This window comes from Lepidothrix coronata, unplaced genomic scaffold, assembly GCF_001604755.1.
Source record: "Lepidothrix coronata isolate B3197 unplaced genomic scaffold, Lepidothrix_coronata-1.0 Scaffold24, whole genome shotgun sequence".
NCBI lineage: Eukaryota > Metazoa > Chordata > Aves > Passeriformes > Pipridae > Lepidothrix > Lepidothrix coronata.
In genome coordinates this window covers 6,911,622-6,926,634 of record NW_016690204.1, presented here as the reverse complement: position 1 = coordinate 6,926,634, position 15,013 = coordinate 6,911,622, and the positions used below count along the sequence as shown (strand labels likewise).

General features: G+C 37.6%; 1 long non-coding RNA gene across 1 annotated transcript in view; it reads right to left on the bottom strand.

The window, feature by feature from the left end:
• Positions 1-15,013, bottom strand: part of LOC108494428 — a 24,642-nt gene that overhangs the window by 1,528 nt on the left and 8,101 nt on the right. Inside the window, exon 4 of the long non-coding RNA XR_001873841.1 lies at positions 9,199-9,335. This is a non-coding gene — a long non-coding RNA (uncharacterized LOC108494428). The remainder of the gene's footprint in view (positions 1-9,198; positions 9,336-15,013) is intronic.

The following is a 15,013-nucleotide window of genomic DNA, read 5'->3' as shown; positions in this document are numbered from 1 at the left end:
AGGAGACAGCCTGTGCATGTCTTTTTTTTCTTTTCCTTTAGTTTTATAGACCTGCATCTCTTGTTTGGTAAACATATTATCTGAGTAAAGTATATTTTGTCTTCCTTTTTCTTCCTATTCTCCCTCCTGTTCTATATCTCAGGGCCATCATTTGTCTGTATGTGAGGAGACCTGGATCTGGATTTCAGCTGGATCTCTGAGGCTGAGCTTTTGCCTTTCTACAAAGAGGAGGATAAAACATAGAAAGGAAGGAAAGAAGACAAAGCTCCAATTCATGTTGAGTGTACAGGCAAACAGGTACTGCTGAGCAGGGGTCACCCCTGACAAACAGTCATATATTCTTGTGATGACAATTAATTATACTTTTGAAAATATCTAAGCTCTAAACAACAGGCATTTCATTTCAAAGAAAGGGGAACAGAGCAACACTCACTGCATGAGAGAATAATAGAGATGAGAAAGCACATCTGTGAGTCACAGCACAGAGCTCACGAGCCCTGCAGCAGATTCTCCTGCCAACCACATCTATAAAGGATGGACTTTGAAGGATTTTTGCATTTACTCAAAGTAAAACATTCATGAGCCTGCAGTATTAACACAAGCCCACAGTGATTCCCAGAGCCCTGGTCCTGGACATTCCATCCCAAGCTGACACGTTCCATTACGGCTTCATTGTATTCACACATGGTTTTGGGCACATCAAGGGCTCAGCTCTCAAGCTGATCAAGGAATATGTATTTTACAGCTGGGCTTTGTGGAAGGGGGCAGACTTCGTGCACTACAGGGATTCTAAAGAGTTCCTACAAAGTGTGAAAGAAGAGTAAATTCTAGAAACAGAGGAACATTCTCAAAGTCTCAGCCAGCAGAAAAGGAACTCTCAGTGTTCACAGAATTCACAGTGGTAAACACACAATAAAAAATAGAAAAGAGAGTCCTTAGAAGTTATTTTATCCATTAGCCTGAAAATTCCACCATTCCTGTGGGGTCAATGTAAGTAAAAAATTAGTCCCGAGAAAAAAATTCCTCCCACTGAAGGACTACAGAAAAATTACATTCTCTAGAATACGTGTAACAATTAAAAAGGTGCCATTTTATTCTTTCTCAATGGTCCCTTCTCCCTCTAGTATTTACCCCAATCCAGACATTCTCATTACAACTAATGTTAAGAATAGTTATCCAACCTCAATTCCCACTGGGGAGAATATTGTAAATCAAATATATTCCTTTAAAAAAAAAAAGAAAGAAAATGATCATATTTCAGGTAAAAGCTCCCTCAGACTCCTGGAAGAAGTGACTTAGAAAAGCATTGACTCTTTTTGTGTCATGACATTTTCTCAAATGCTCTTTTGAAGTAAAAGAGTTGCAGACATAGGAAGTGTGTGTTAGTCAGTGAAAACAGAGATCCCTGGGGAGCCTACAGAGAGCACAGAAGGCACTACTCAGTTATGGTTTTATTGCAGGTGGAGCCTGGCTGCAGAAAAAAAGTTGTTCCACAACATATCAGACTTGCCCTAAATCGATTAGGAATACATTTCATCTTGTCTTGGATAGGGAGTTATTACAGATTATCTACATTCACACTAGGAGCTCTTTTCCTCTGTTCCTACAGAATTTCAGGAATAATCTGCATGTGAACAAGCAGAAATAGGCCAGAGACACTTAAATATTTATCTCCACATAAGAACGTATCAGTAGACCTCAAAAGTATGGGAATTCTACATCAGAGTCCCAAAATGAATTTTCATTTACTAGTGAATAAGCAGGATACTTCATTCTGGTTACACAAACCATTCCACTCCAATACACCATGTTCAAACACTTTGCCTCATTCAATTGTACAGCCTGACAACTGCCAAGGTACCTGCAAAGCACACACAGGTATATTTTTCTTAGCCTGATTGTCATAGCTGGCATTTGCTACCCATGAACTTTGACATCACCATATCCAAAATGCAAATTCAGCTTAAACTGAGCCCATGGCTAACATTATGTTTGGGTTCCACAGTGCCAGGCAACACAGTGTGTCTATTTTGGTGTGTTTACTGGATACATAAATACAAGCAGGGAGTACATGCATCTCTCCATCCTCCTCACAAAACCACCTTTCACACTTTATTATCTCTTACTAAAGCCTACTGTTGGCTTGATTGAAGTGTGTAGGTTGCACTATACTTACCTGCAAATAAAGCACCTTCATTTGGTTCTTAAGTTACTTCAGAAGCTCTCCCTGTTATTACATGCCTCCTTTACAAATTATGAATTTCACACACTTCACTGCTTTTGTGTTTCATTTAAAGTCTTGTTTATTGGTGGCACAAAAGTAAAGCTTGACTGGTGCTGTCTGCCTTTTTCTTTTCATGCTTTCCCTCATGGGATGCAATTCAACTCACATTACTGATGTGAAATATTCATTTCTGTGAATCTTTCAAGTAGGTCTGAACCAAGCAGGTTCCAATGTTTTCTACCCTCAGAAAGAGTGGAAGAATCATATTACAGATTTTCCATCCTTTCATATATATGATTTAATGACAGAACATATATAATCATCTTTCTCCACAAATACTGTTGAAGTTAAAATCTGTGCCAAGCCAAAATCTGTTTTTCTACCACAAGATCACAGGATCATCTCTTATGGCTTCTTCAAATGTAAGGTTGTTTTTTACAAACTAATGACTTTTACACCTCAAAAGGCTTTTTTATTATTACTTATATTGTGCATACAAAACTTTAATTTCTTTTAAAAATAAATCATTCACTTTACCTGCGTTCAGAAATGTGTAATTAAAGAGGAGACAACTCTTGTAAGTTGTCTAACTCTGTATCAGAGTTCTTATGCACAGACTGCAAACTGAGTAACTATATGATTCCCCTTGTTCATGTAATGTTCAGAGAAGCAATATTTTTCTTTAGTGCTGTTTTAAAAATTAGAAAGGTTTTTTCACTGTAACAGAGAGCATATCAGATCTTAGGGTTATGTAAAAACATAGTTATCATCTGTTATCAGCTATTTCTGTTAGCTTTCCTCTCTTGGTAAAATGTTTGCCACAGGAAAAAAAAAAAAGGTGGATAATCAACATTGCTGGAACAAGGGGCGGGTTTGTGTTTGGTTTGGGTTTGGGTTTTTTGAGATTGGTTTTTGTTAGGTAAACAAACTGAAAGACTTCCAGATGCTCTAGTTTTTATCCTCAGGTACTCCTGGAGTGATTGCGGTTTGTATTTCAATTTATATATATCCATAAGCACACAAACCCAAACACTGTGACTTACATCAGCTTAGTCATGTGATGTTGTGTGAGCTCAGTTAAATGCAGGTTACTGAATTCTGACTGCCTATTTTGAAAACTAGAAAACTTTGCTTTCCATGCTAGTTTTGCAAGGAAATAAATTACACAGATGCACTGCCAGCCTGTCACTTCTCATCCCCTCCCTCACAACTTTTGAATGAATTGGCTAATTTTGATCAAATTTGACAAAAGGACCTGGTCTCAAAAATATGAAGTTCCAACAAGTTTCCATGAGAACTGACAGTTGAGTAGGAGATGAAGACTGACATGAGTCTTCCCAGTGAGGTAAATATTGCTGTTTAAGCTCAGCAATTATCTATTATGCCTGACATCCCCACCAGTCACTCATTGTGTGTATCAGCCACACAATCCACTTGTGTAATTTGGAAGCAATCATGGGTCTCCATTTCCCTGCCAGCCACAAGCTGGAGAACAGAGGAGTGGTTGGCAGTAAATTTTGGAATCAGTGGAGAAGTTAGGATTTAGCAATAAAAAGTGAATGAAGAAGGAAGCTGTAGTTTGATTGGACATAATCTCACTTGAAACCAAACATCAGCATATCCACTGTTATCAGAGGAATTCTTTAAAGCTTGCAGAGTGTTTATAATCATTGATCCACCAGAATCCAAACCAATAAAAACCAGGAGCAGATCCCCAAAGGTCACGCTGACTGTGATTCAGGAATGCTGCAGACAAGTTGCTCTTTTCACTCTCCGGTGTTCACTGCAGCAGCCCAGCACTGCAGGGGGCTCCTGGCTGCTCCCTCCAGCCAGCACTTGCTCCAGGAGGGCACAGGCAGGTCCACATGAGCCCTGCTGGTAATGGCACAGTTGGCTCTGGGGTTGTTGGGGACACATCCCAGGATAACACCTCAGGAGCCTGAATCTTTTAGAATTCTTGGGATGTTGTGAAAGGACTCTTTTACCTTTCCAGGCCTTTGTCTGGGTGATTCTCAGCCCACACTAACTGAGAGTCCCTTTGGTTCTGTCCAGTCCTGCAGATGCCAGTCCCTGGCTCTGGAAGTTCTGGATATGCTGTGTTTCCTTCTGGTCTCCTCAGCCAGTTGCACCAATGTCACATAACGAGGAAAAACAAGTTCCCCCTGGTCCTTACTCCCCTGCTTACTTCTCTGCTTATTCAGGAAAAGGATTACACTACTTTTTTATGCAAAGGCATCACACCAGGACCTCATGTTCTGTTATTTTTCTACTACTATGAATCCTTGATCTTTTCCAGTCATTGCTTTCAAAGACAGTATTCCATTCTGCTGATGAAGTACTTCACTTACATCTGCTCAGACCTAATAAACACCCCAGAACTGGGGGTCCATCAATGTTGCTGAAAATACTTGTTTGAATTATCATTTAAGCAGTCATATCCCTCCCTCATTCAGATGTTGCAGAACATAAATAATAAGAAACCATTCCAAAGAAATCTGCATTGCAGTCATCATCAAAGTGAGTAAATAAAGAAAAGCTGACAGGACCTCTCATGGAAAGCAAATCACTGTGATCTCCACAGAGAAAGGTGAAGGATTTCTTTTTCTTCTTTTCTTTTTAATACAGCTTTTCTTCTAGATTCAGAGGCTTTCATGTTAAATTCAATATTTTTAGCACCCACACGACCATCTAGAATTAAATTGCAGCAGTTCCTTAGCATCTGAGTAAGAAAGCAATGATAGATCACTGTGATTCTCCTGTCCTTGTACAGAATCAAAGAATCATTTACTAATAGACTGAATCGCTTCCAAAAGCAGAAATCACACAGCTCCATCTTGTGGAGGATGAGATTCCTTGTGTAATGTCACAGCTCCATTCAACTTCTGCCTGTGGTAATGATTTAGCCTTAGGTGTTTTTCCATAGGGTTTTACTTACTGCAGAAATTTTCTTTCACGTGCAGTTTACACACCTTCACCAAGAGCAGGAACAACCTGCACAGTGTTTTTACTTATAGTCTTCTGTTTCATTTTATTTTGCCATAACATTCTCCCAAACAGTTCCATGCTTCAACGGTTCATGTTTGTACCAAGTGGTGCAGAACCAGCTATTTAATTTTTTCCTGTTCTCCTGTAAGAGGTTGAATACCTTACAGGAGTGCCCTCAGTGAACACACCATACATTAGTACTAAAAATGTTTCATTTTCAGCCTAGTGGTCCTTCTTAGCAGGAAGCATTTGCAATGCAGTTTAGGTGACACAAAACTGCAGAGCAGCAGAGTTTGTCTCACTCATGTACCACAGAACCCTAATCTGTACTGTTTCCATAATCCAATGCTATTAAAGTAAACCATGTCAGAGAAACCAGGTAACTTTCCACAACAAAAAATGGCTTCCAGGATTCTGGAGACAACTGTGGGATTGATCCTTATTCCCTTGTTACAGAATCAGTGTCCTACCAAGAGCTTCAGAAGGGATCAGACCCCAAAAACATCCATGTCACCAGAGGCACTCCACACAAACCATATCTGTGCCATGCTATCAAGAAAACTTTAATTTTTATATTTTTGACTGTACATTTTACTTAAGGAGAGGATATTAAAACAAGTTCATCACCAGAGGTCTATAAACTGCAATTCCCCAAGGTAACAGCAAGTAACTCACTGTAAAGGCTTCACAAGATGTTTGGATGTTTCGAACCCTACTTTTGTTTGGAGCAGACGGTATTTCTCAAAAGTCTGATGTAACACTCCTCTATCAGATTCTCCCAGGCTACATTCAAGAAGTTTTATGAAAAAGCAGCAAGTCATGTGACTCCTGGGACTGCTCACAGGTGACTCTGGGAACTTATTTCCCATTAATTTATGACTGAAATGTGTGAGGGGTCAAAAATGACCGCAAACATTCCCTCAAGTCTTCTAATTTAATTAAAAGGATAAATGATCCTAAGTATTTTCATCTTTTTAATTAGTTTTAAATTAATTTTCAATGTGAGAGCCAGAAGTCCTAAGAGAGAAAGTAAGGAATTGCTCGTAGGAGCTTCTACCAGATCTGCATGATGAATGTCAACACAATAACCAAAACCAGCTGCTTATTAAAATACTGGTTTGGACTACAACAGTCAGAGACTGTCTGAATTAACACATATAGGCAAAAAGAATGCAGTAGAGAAAAATCTCCTTAAAATAATCCAGACCCTGTGTTTTTAACTAACATGCTGGGACTTAAGGGGGAAAAAACAGAACAGCATCTTGATTGTTTCCCTACAAAGGATATTCCATGCCCCTATTGAGATGATTCATCACCACTTCACTCCCCTGAATTCATCTTCCATACTGAGAAACATTATGGCATTTCTCCCTCCTGGTAGAAGTCAAAATAGCAACTCTCTAGATATGAGTGACAAGAAAAAATACCTCATCTCTTCTGCTAACACTTCTTTATTGTTTGAAATTTCAGGAACAGTGTTGACTTGATTTCTTTTTATTAAGTCTTGAAGTGATTTTTGTTTCCCTGAGAAGCATTAGTATTTCTCTGAAACACTGAAAACCAAAATCTACAGAAAGGATGAAGAAAAAGAACCAAAGGAAAAGGCCTTTCAAGGTTCACACCCCACCCCACCAAGAGCTGCCAGTCCTGACAAGGAACAGCTCCCTGTGCCCGTGGGTGGATGCCCCAGTTCCTCTGTATCCAGGCAGCCTTTGGGCTGTGCTGCACAACCTGCCAAGAAGGCTGGCAATTAGTGCCAATCAGGACAGGTTTGTCTGTGATATGGACACCCAGGCAGGAGATACTGGGCTGATCCTATCAAACCACTTTGCACAGGTATCTAAAGACCCTTTGTGTGACTTTGTAACCTTCAGTTACTCCCAAGATTAGCCACAGAGCCATTGAAAACATATTCCTTCATCAAAAAAACCCTTGGGCGGTTTTTAGCTGGAAGTTCTCTTGGGCTTTTCAAGGAAGTGCCAAGAGACACTGCCAGAAACACAAAGTCATTTGTCCAATAGGGCTGCCATTATTTCATTCCCCAAAAGTAGGAGATTAAAAATTATGTTAATTAGGATAAATATTGAGGAAGTATTAAAGCATTATTACAAGACAAACCAAGCAACAAAAGAGTTGCTGACTATTACAACTGCTCCTTAAATACTTTATAGTGATACTTTGTGCTGCATATGGTGCTTAGAAGCTGCATAATTACACACATTTATTCATCCTTAACCTATGTATTTTCATTACTTTGGTGCACACCATTAAAATTGAAATGTTATCAAAACATGGCATTGGAAATAATTTAGTATTTCCTATTTCAGACCAAAAAAATAGATGATTAAGTGCTACCTATGAGGAAGGTCATTCTAGTTAAAAAGAGGCCAAAGTATGGCACAAGCACCCGAATCTGCTTGTTCCCCAGTTGTCTGTTTATCCATTCCTTTTCCAATCCATGTGTATTTTGAATAAGGCATTAAAAGTGTAATCCTGATTTCCCTGGTAATCTAAATGGGAGATTTGGCTGCAGGAGAAATCAAACCTCAGCTTTAGGGCAGAGAGAAATAAAAAGTAAAATGCCTAGAAGACTTTGCAGGTAAGCAGTTTTAGTATAAAGGCTCTTGTTTTATTATGCATGGAGTATGATTCTTTGGATTCTAAAGTACTTTAATCAATGTTCAAGGGTTTTTAAGAACCTCATTATATATCTCTTTTGCAGGATTATGAATATTTGCAAATGAGGTCACGTAGTAAAGCTTCAAAGGCTAAAAAGTTAGATCAAGATATATTTTCTAAAACTCTTCAAAATATTTCAAAATCAGAAGTGCTGCCCAATATACACTGCCACATTCAAAGTGTCAGCATTCTCTTTGAATTTTAGCAACATCTTTTTCTAATATATATATTACTCTTCTCCTGCCTCACTGTTTTCCTATGATGATGATTACATTTGCACCATTTTATCCAAAAGTAAGCAGTAAGAGTTTAATTTAAATAAAATTAAAATAAAGGTACAAAATTAAAGCTCCATATACTAAAGACTGAGCTGATGAATTTAATTTAATTTACTAAGCAAGAGTGTGCAAGGATTAATAAATATAATTATATTATGGTTGAGCACCTCTATGGCAGTTTTGTAACTATCCTTTCCAAGGAGTTTTGTGTTTATTAAAGGAATCAAAAAAACCCAAAGCTGGATCAACAGGGACTTTATAGATTTATAAAAGTATCTTAGAGTTACAACTTCAGTTTTCTAAATTTGTGTATGGTGGGTCACTCAGTATTTTGCACAGGTAAATGTATTCAGTGTTCAGGTATATTTTATATATATTTATATATTGTATATATATACTTGTACAGGGTGGAGAAGAGTGAGAAGTTCTGTGCAAAGTCTCCAGAGGGGAGAGAGTGGTTGGTAACAGCACAAGAAAGATGGGAAGGCAGATTTGGTACATTCAGAGCATGACAAAGAAGGCACAGCAGAAGAAAAACTACTTACCCATAATGAGTTATTAATGGTACTGAAATTGTACCATTCATTTGTTAAAATGAGTATGCTTGACTGTAGATTTTCTTGTCAGTCTATATATTTTGATTATATGCACCACACAGCTCAGCAGTAAATTACTGCAATTAACTTTGATTCCTTAGGATCCACAGCAGAAGCATATCCACATCTCGTGGCAGAATCCAGAATTCAACTCTAAATTCTTGTCTAAAGTGCTTGTGCAAAGCAAGTGGTTACTTTGAAAAGTGCTGGCAAACTCCAGCAGAAATTCTACAGAGACCTAAGGCCATAATGGTTGTTAAATTTCTCATAAGAAAAAACGTTCTAAAAAAATCCAGGGAAAATTTAGTATATCCATGACAGTGAAGTTTGGAAAAGAGTTGAACAGCTTGAGGTAATTTCTTAACAAACACCTTATGCACTCAGCCATCATTTTAGTGTACCAAATACAGACACTTCAAGGAGAATCTTAGCTTACAGATAAGATGTTTTCCATGCTGTTCCTTTGAAATCTGAGTAGCACATCCCCTGTGAAAGCAGCACCGTTCCATCTGTGCAGCTCTAGAGTCAGACACTTCCTCTCACAACAAATCTGCGCAGCTCGCTCGGTTTGGGCTGTGGGAGCACAAAAGAACTTGTCACAAAACAACCTGCAAATAATCAGACACAAGATGCAACTCTCTAGAAGAAAATTATAGCCCTACTTTGGTGAGGACAAACCACAGATCAAGTGTCAGCAGAGGCTGGGACAGGGAAGAGACAAAATATAAGAACAAAGGGAACTAAGAGAGACTCCCCAGTAGAAGATCTGCCAGGAAATAGCGAGTAACACAACAGCTCACCCTCTGAATTAAATTGGACAGTATGAGAAGAGTCAAGACAGACATTTGTTTCTGCTAAAGAACTCTAATAGTTCCCATGTCTGACACATGCTCTTGGGGTCTTGCTTTCATAACTTCCCAGTGAACTACTGGGCAATTCCCAGCGCTGAATGAATTTAACTTACGAAGTAAGTGTGCTTTTGTGATTTGTAAAAGTTACTGAGTGGAACTATTAGCTGTGGCAATATCACTAGAGTATAATTCAGAAAATGATACAGAGATAGTAGAAATAATGGAGAATTGTGTCATAACTCACAAATCCTGTGAACAGATCATTCACAGGCAAAAGGCAGCAGGAACTGGACCAAATCTACTTGTCACTACTTGCTTTTGATATCACAGTAGAGTTCAGAGACCACAAATAGCACTTGGTCCTGTTTTGGTAGTGCACAAACACGAAGGATTTTACAAGCTGTGACACCACTTACTCCATTTGACTCCACTCTGAAGAACAGCCAGCAAAATTAAAAATGTCCACACATCCCAACCACTCCCAGCTCAAAGTGTGGTTTGGCTGCACGAGGACAATGCCCTGGGAACTGAAATGGCTCTGGCACACTTCCATGTGCCACTCAGCTCCAAAGTGGGGCCATGATAATGGTGGTTTTTAACATTGCCAGATTATTCACTGTGGCTTTGACAAACACAGCAAAGCCATGGCTAAGATAGCTGCTCCCTTCCCCCCAGTATATCAACAAATACCCCCTGCAGCTCCCTAATAAAGTTAACTTGCACCATTCATCTGGTAAATAAAAACCCTTGGAAACAATGAGGAAGCAGTCCCATGCATATTCAGAGAGTTGTAATTGCTATGGAAACCATCTCTACTAATAGAGTCTTGCTTCAGAGCATCAGAAGCAAATCAGAATAAAATGACAGCAAAACAGAGTGTAATACTGCCTGAGACTTCAAAGTCCAAAATTGAGGGGAATTAAACCACTGTGAAGGAATAGCCTTCCTGTTCTCCCATCTTCCAGGTTCTTTTTGGAGCATATTTATGGGGAAGAGCTCTTTGGTTTGTTTTCTGCCTGGGCTTCCCAAATTGCTGCTGAAGTAGCACTGAGGGCTGGCAGCATCACTACAGTTGTTACAGGAAAAGGAAACTGCTTCTTCAGCCTATAAGTAATTTTAATTTTACTATTAGAAATTTTGGGAAGCTTGAAAACATGTAACTCCATTCTAGCAATGCTGTTTGGTTTCAAGGCTCAAAAAGACTGATAATAGGGTCAAAGAGGGTAACAGGGTCAAGAATTCTGAGGTCACTGATGGCAGAAATTAGCTTTAATTTATTTTATTTTAGATTTTAGAATATTATATGCCTTGCTTTCATTTCTTTTATATGAAATGTTCTCAATTTATTTTACTGTATTTGTACTACATGAACATGTTTTAATGGGTAGTGCAGAGTATTTTAAACATTTCATGTCATTTCTTTGCAGCAGGTTGCCCACTGATACACCAGAGCTTATCCCACTACTGTTCCTAATCAACCCCAACACCTATTTCTGAGTTTCATCATACCAATTTTCAATGTGTTTGCAGAATAAAATTAGTAAATGCAATATGCCTACACCTACTAGTCCAAATTATGTCCAAGGTCATTACTGCAGATGCACTAGCCTTGATTCTCTCTGGGTACATAATTCCAAGAAAGAAACCAACTCAGATATTGTTTCAGAGGTACACTGCCTGTCAAACATTAAACATTCATTTTTCTTTTTTTCAGGTACATCCCATCCCATTACAAGTGCATAAAGCAAAATTCTACAAACATTTGATTTATTAAATCTTAAAGTAATAAGTCATTATTGGAGTTGTTTGTAAGTATCAATTTATGTTTTTTAAAAAGTTACTGAAAATTCCACACACCTGCCTGTGAACAATTGTGACAAGGATTTTGGTTTATGGTCATGTGAACTTTGCCTTTCCTACTTTTTTTTTTTTTTTACTCAGGGTCTTCTAAGCCATAGAGACCAACCAACTTCCCATGAAAAACAAACTCTAGGAAACACCTGTTTTCCACGTTACAATCAGTCAGATGTGAGCAAACAACCACATTTGGTCAAGCAAAGCACAGGATGCAAATTTTGCTCTATCACTCTTCTTATAACCAGGAGGCAAACAATAACTATTCTCACAGAATGCCATTTGCTTTAGCATTAATCCACCAGCATTTCTTTGCTGACTGTGAACAGGCAGTATATGAACCCTACAGCCAATCCTGCCCTGTGATCACAGCCTTTTCTTGATGGCTGTTGTCAGTCACAAAGCTCAGTTTGTCATCCTGCCCCACCACACCCTGGGCTTTCTGGAGAAAAGGGGACCAAAACAGACAGCAAGTTACACACATGATTAAACTCATTGTGCACAACCCAAAATAATGTTTGGTTCTAAAAATTAGTTCAGAAGAAGAAAAGATTTGTGTATAAAACATAAAAAATTTAGCACCAATATAGCAAGGATATTGATTTTGCTTCTCTAAAATCCTCCCCTGGGATATCACCAAAGTTACCAAACTTAAAAAAAAATTGCAAAAAAAACCCCACACACTTCTGGTACCACTTAGAACATTCTGCTTTTCATCAATATGTTTTTCACTTATGGTCAGGAAACACAAATCTTCAACTAAAATTGCAAAACCAGATCTGCATTGCCACTACTGTACAACAAATCCACACTGCTCACAATGGTGCAAATGTTTGCAGGTTGAAATATTCCCCATTGCATCACCAACTGCTGCTTCTTTTGTTCATAGCAAAGGAGGAAATCTGTAAAATTCCTTCTTCTACATGCAAAGCTGAGTGAATATGGCCATGGCCCTTAGAAATGTATGACAGAGTTGAATTTAAGTAACATATTAAAACACTTCATCTATCTGTCATTTTTATATATTGCCACAATAAAGAAACCTCATTGCATTTCATAACTTTTTCTTCTAGAAACTATAAAAATGGGATGTTCTACCCAGACAGCATGTGTATTATTTGTATAAGATGCACAAATAGAGGGGGGAATAAAAATTGAGGTTGTTCAGGGTACTGAAGTACAAACTGTATGTATGTATCTTTAAAGTTTTAAACCCAGCCTTGCAATTGTGAATTTAAAAAAAAAAAAAAAAAAGACTGTGGAACTAATTAACAGCTGCTAAATTCAATTCTGATTTACTTAAGACAAAGCACATTGAACAAACACACTTGTATGGCAATTATACCTCGGGGGGAAGGGAATGGGAAGGAGTCAGTAATTCCAGGGTCTCCTGGTCTGTGCAGAGCCAGCATGGGATGAGAACTTACCTTTCCCTTCCTAATGTCCCCTATCCATCAGAGCAGAGCCCACATCAGGTCTTTTATTGGAGTCCATTTTTAACCCAGCAAAAACATGTCATATTTAATTTTTGCAATAGCTTCACTGAAGAAGAGTAATTAGGTTTTCTTTTCTAGGGGTAATATTTTTGAACATATAAAGAATGTCCTGTGTGGAGACTGCTGGAGAAAAATCTATTTCAGGAAGTGCCCCCCTCAGAACTACATGCTCTAAGAACATGAATAAATGTGGCTAAAAAATGGATTATAAAAAATTCCCAGATTATGGAACACATTTTTTCAATTTCTTATGTGTATTTATATATACAGACAAATACTAGTATTTCAAATAACAAATGAAATCAAAGACCCAATAAAAAAATCCACAGAGTAGGAAATCTCACCACGTTTTCACACCTGAAAATATGAAGTTTTACTTAAATACAAAATATGTTTTACATAACTTATCTAAATATTGGTTTTCCTCTCACAGGGAGTCCTCAGCTCTTTACATGATCAGTAACAAAAGTTAATTAATATCACACAAAGGAACTTCACTAGCTTTCAGATAAGGCTGTTGTCATTACACAAATGGGCAGATTAATGACTTAGTCATGATTTTTGCATTTTTCTCTTTCACAGTAAGGGCTAATAGCTTGTCAAAATTAAAATTAAAAAAAAAAAGTAGTTGTCCAAAGTGTATCATAAAGATCATTAATATTGGTGATCCCAATAACGAGTGAGGCAAATAATCATCCCCCCTCCAGGGATCTGTTCTACTGCACTACCAGCCAATTAACCTGACTTTCATCTGCTGTGAATATGATGAAATAAATAGGTCTGTTAATGCCTTTTTAAAAGATCAAGTAAATGTCTTGAGGTTGATAATGGGCTGCACTGACCATCTCATATCATCCATCAGCTTGAAAGTGGCCTATAATTTGTGTTTGTTGTAATTCTATATGGAATGAAACCCCTAAAGTTACTCCAGGTGTTCATTACACATACATATAACACGAGTTTTAATCTGCTTAAAATTAAAAGCAAACCTTGATTGTTGAATACAGAAATGTATTCATGCACTCCCCTCAATATCATTCTCCTGGCTTATTATTCCCAACTCAAAAATTACATAGCTAATTTGTAGACAAATTTTATTTATCCTTTTCCTACACAAGTTATTTCTTGTGGGTACATGAATACTTTTTAAATACTACTCTAATGTTTTGGAAAGAAAAATTCCCCAAAATTGAATTGCAAGATTTAGGACTAAATTCTGGTCTTCTAAGTTAACAAATGACAGCCCTCTGCTGGTTAATAATTGTGTACCCACAAGAAGTACATTTCTCAACAGCTTTATATTAATACTATATTTAGCCAAAGTGAAAATATATAAAAATCTATATATAGTGAAAAATAAAATTATACTACAGAGATGCCTGAAATATTTTAGCTGGACCATTAGAAAACATATTCTTTCTAATTCATGTGGGAAACAGGAGCTCAAGGAAACGGCTGATTCCTAAATTATATAGAGTACTGGAGTACTGGAGTACTGGAATGGAGTACTGGAAGTACTGGAATTCCTCAAAGAAGTAACCTTACTAGGCTACAGATTTCCATACAGGATTCAAAAATAGTAAGAAATGTTAATGGTAATCATCGTGTTATTGTGTAAGGCTTTGTTTTGGTCGGTAAAATCCATAAAAATGAAATGTTGTTCAAATAAAAACACTGCTTTTCTGACATTTTGTGGTCTAAAATAAGTTTTAAAAGCAAACATCACAGAGCTTACTAGCAGCCAGCTAAAAATGAGTACCAAAGCATGGTATTTGGTACAACAGTCAGCAATGTGATCCAGTTTGCAGGTATCAGCATAAAATTCAGAAATATGACACATGTATGAGAAAAATTAAGAATAGTCCCCGTATTTTCTTATTTTTTTTCTGATTTCTAAAAACTTGTTTTCTACTTTGCCCTGAGGCTCTGTACTGCCTTTTAAAATACATAGATAGATAGATAGATAGATAGATAGTAAATAATTTGAATTTTTCCTATGTTAATTTAAAATATTCTGTAGCATAATTCTGATCATGTGGCAAATTCACAA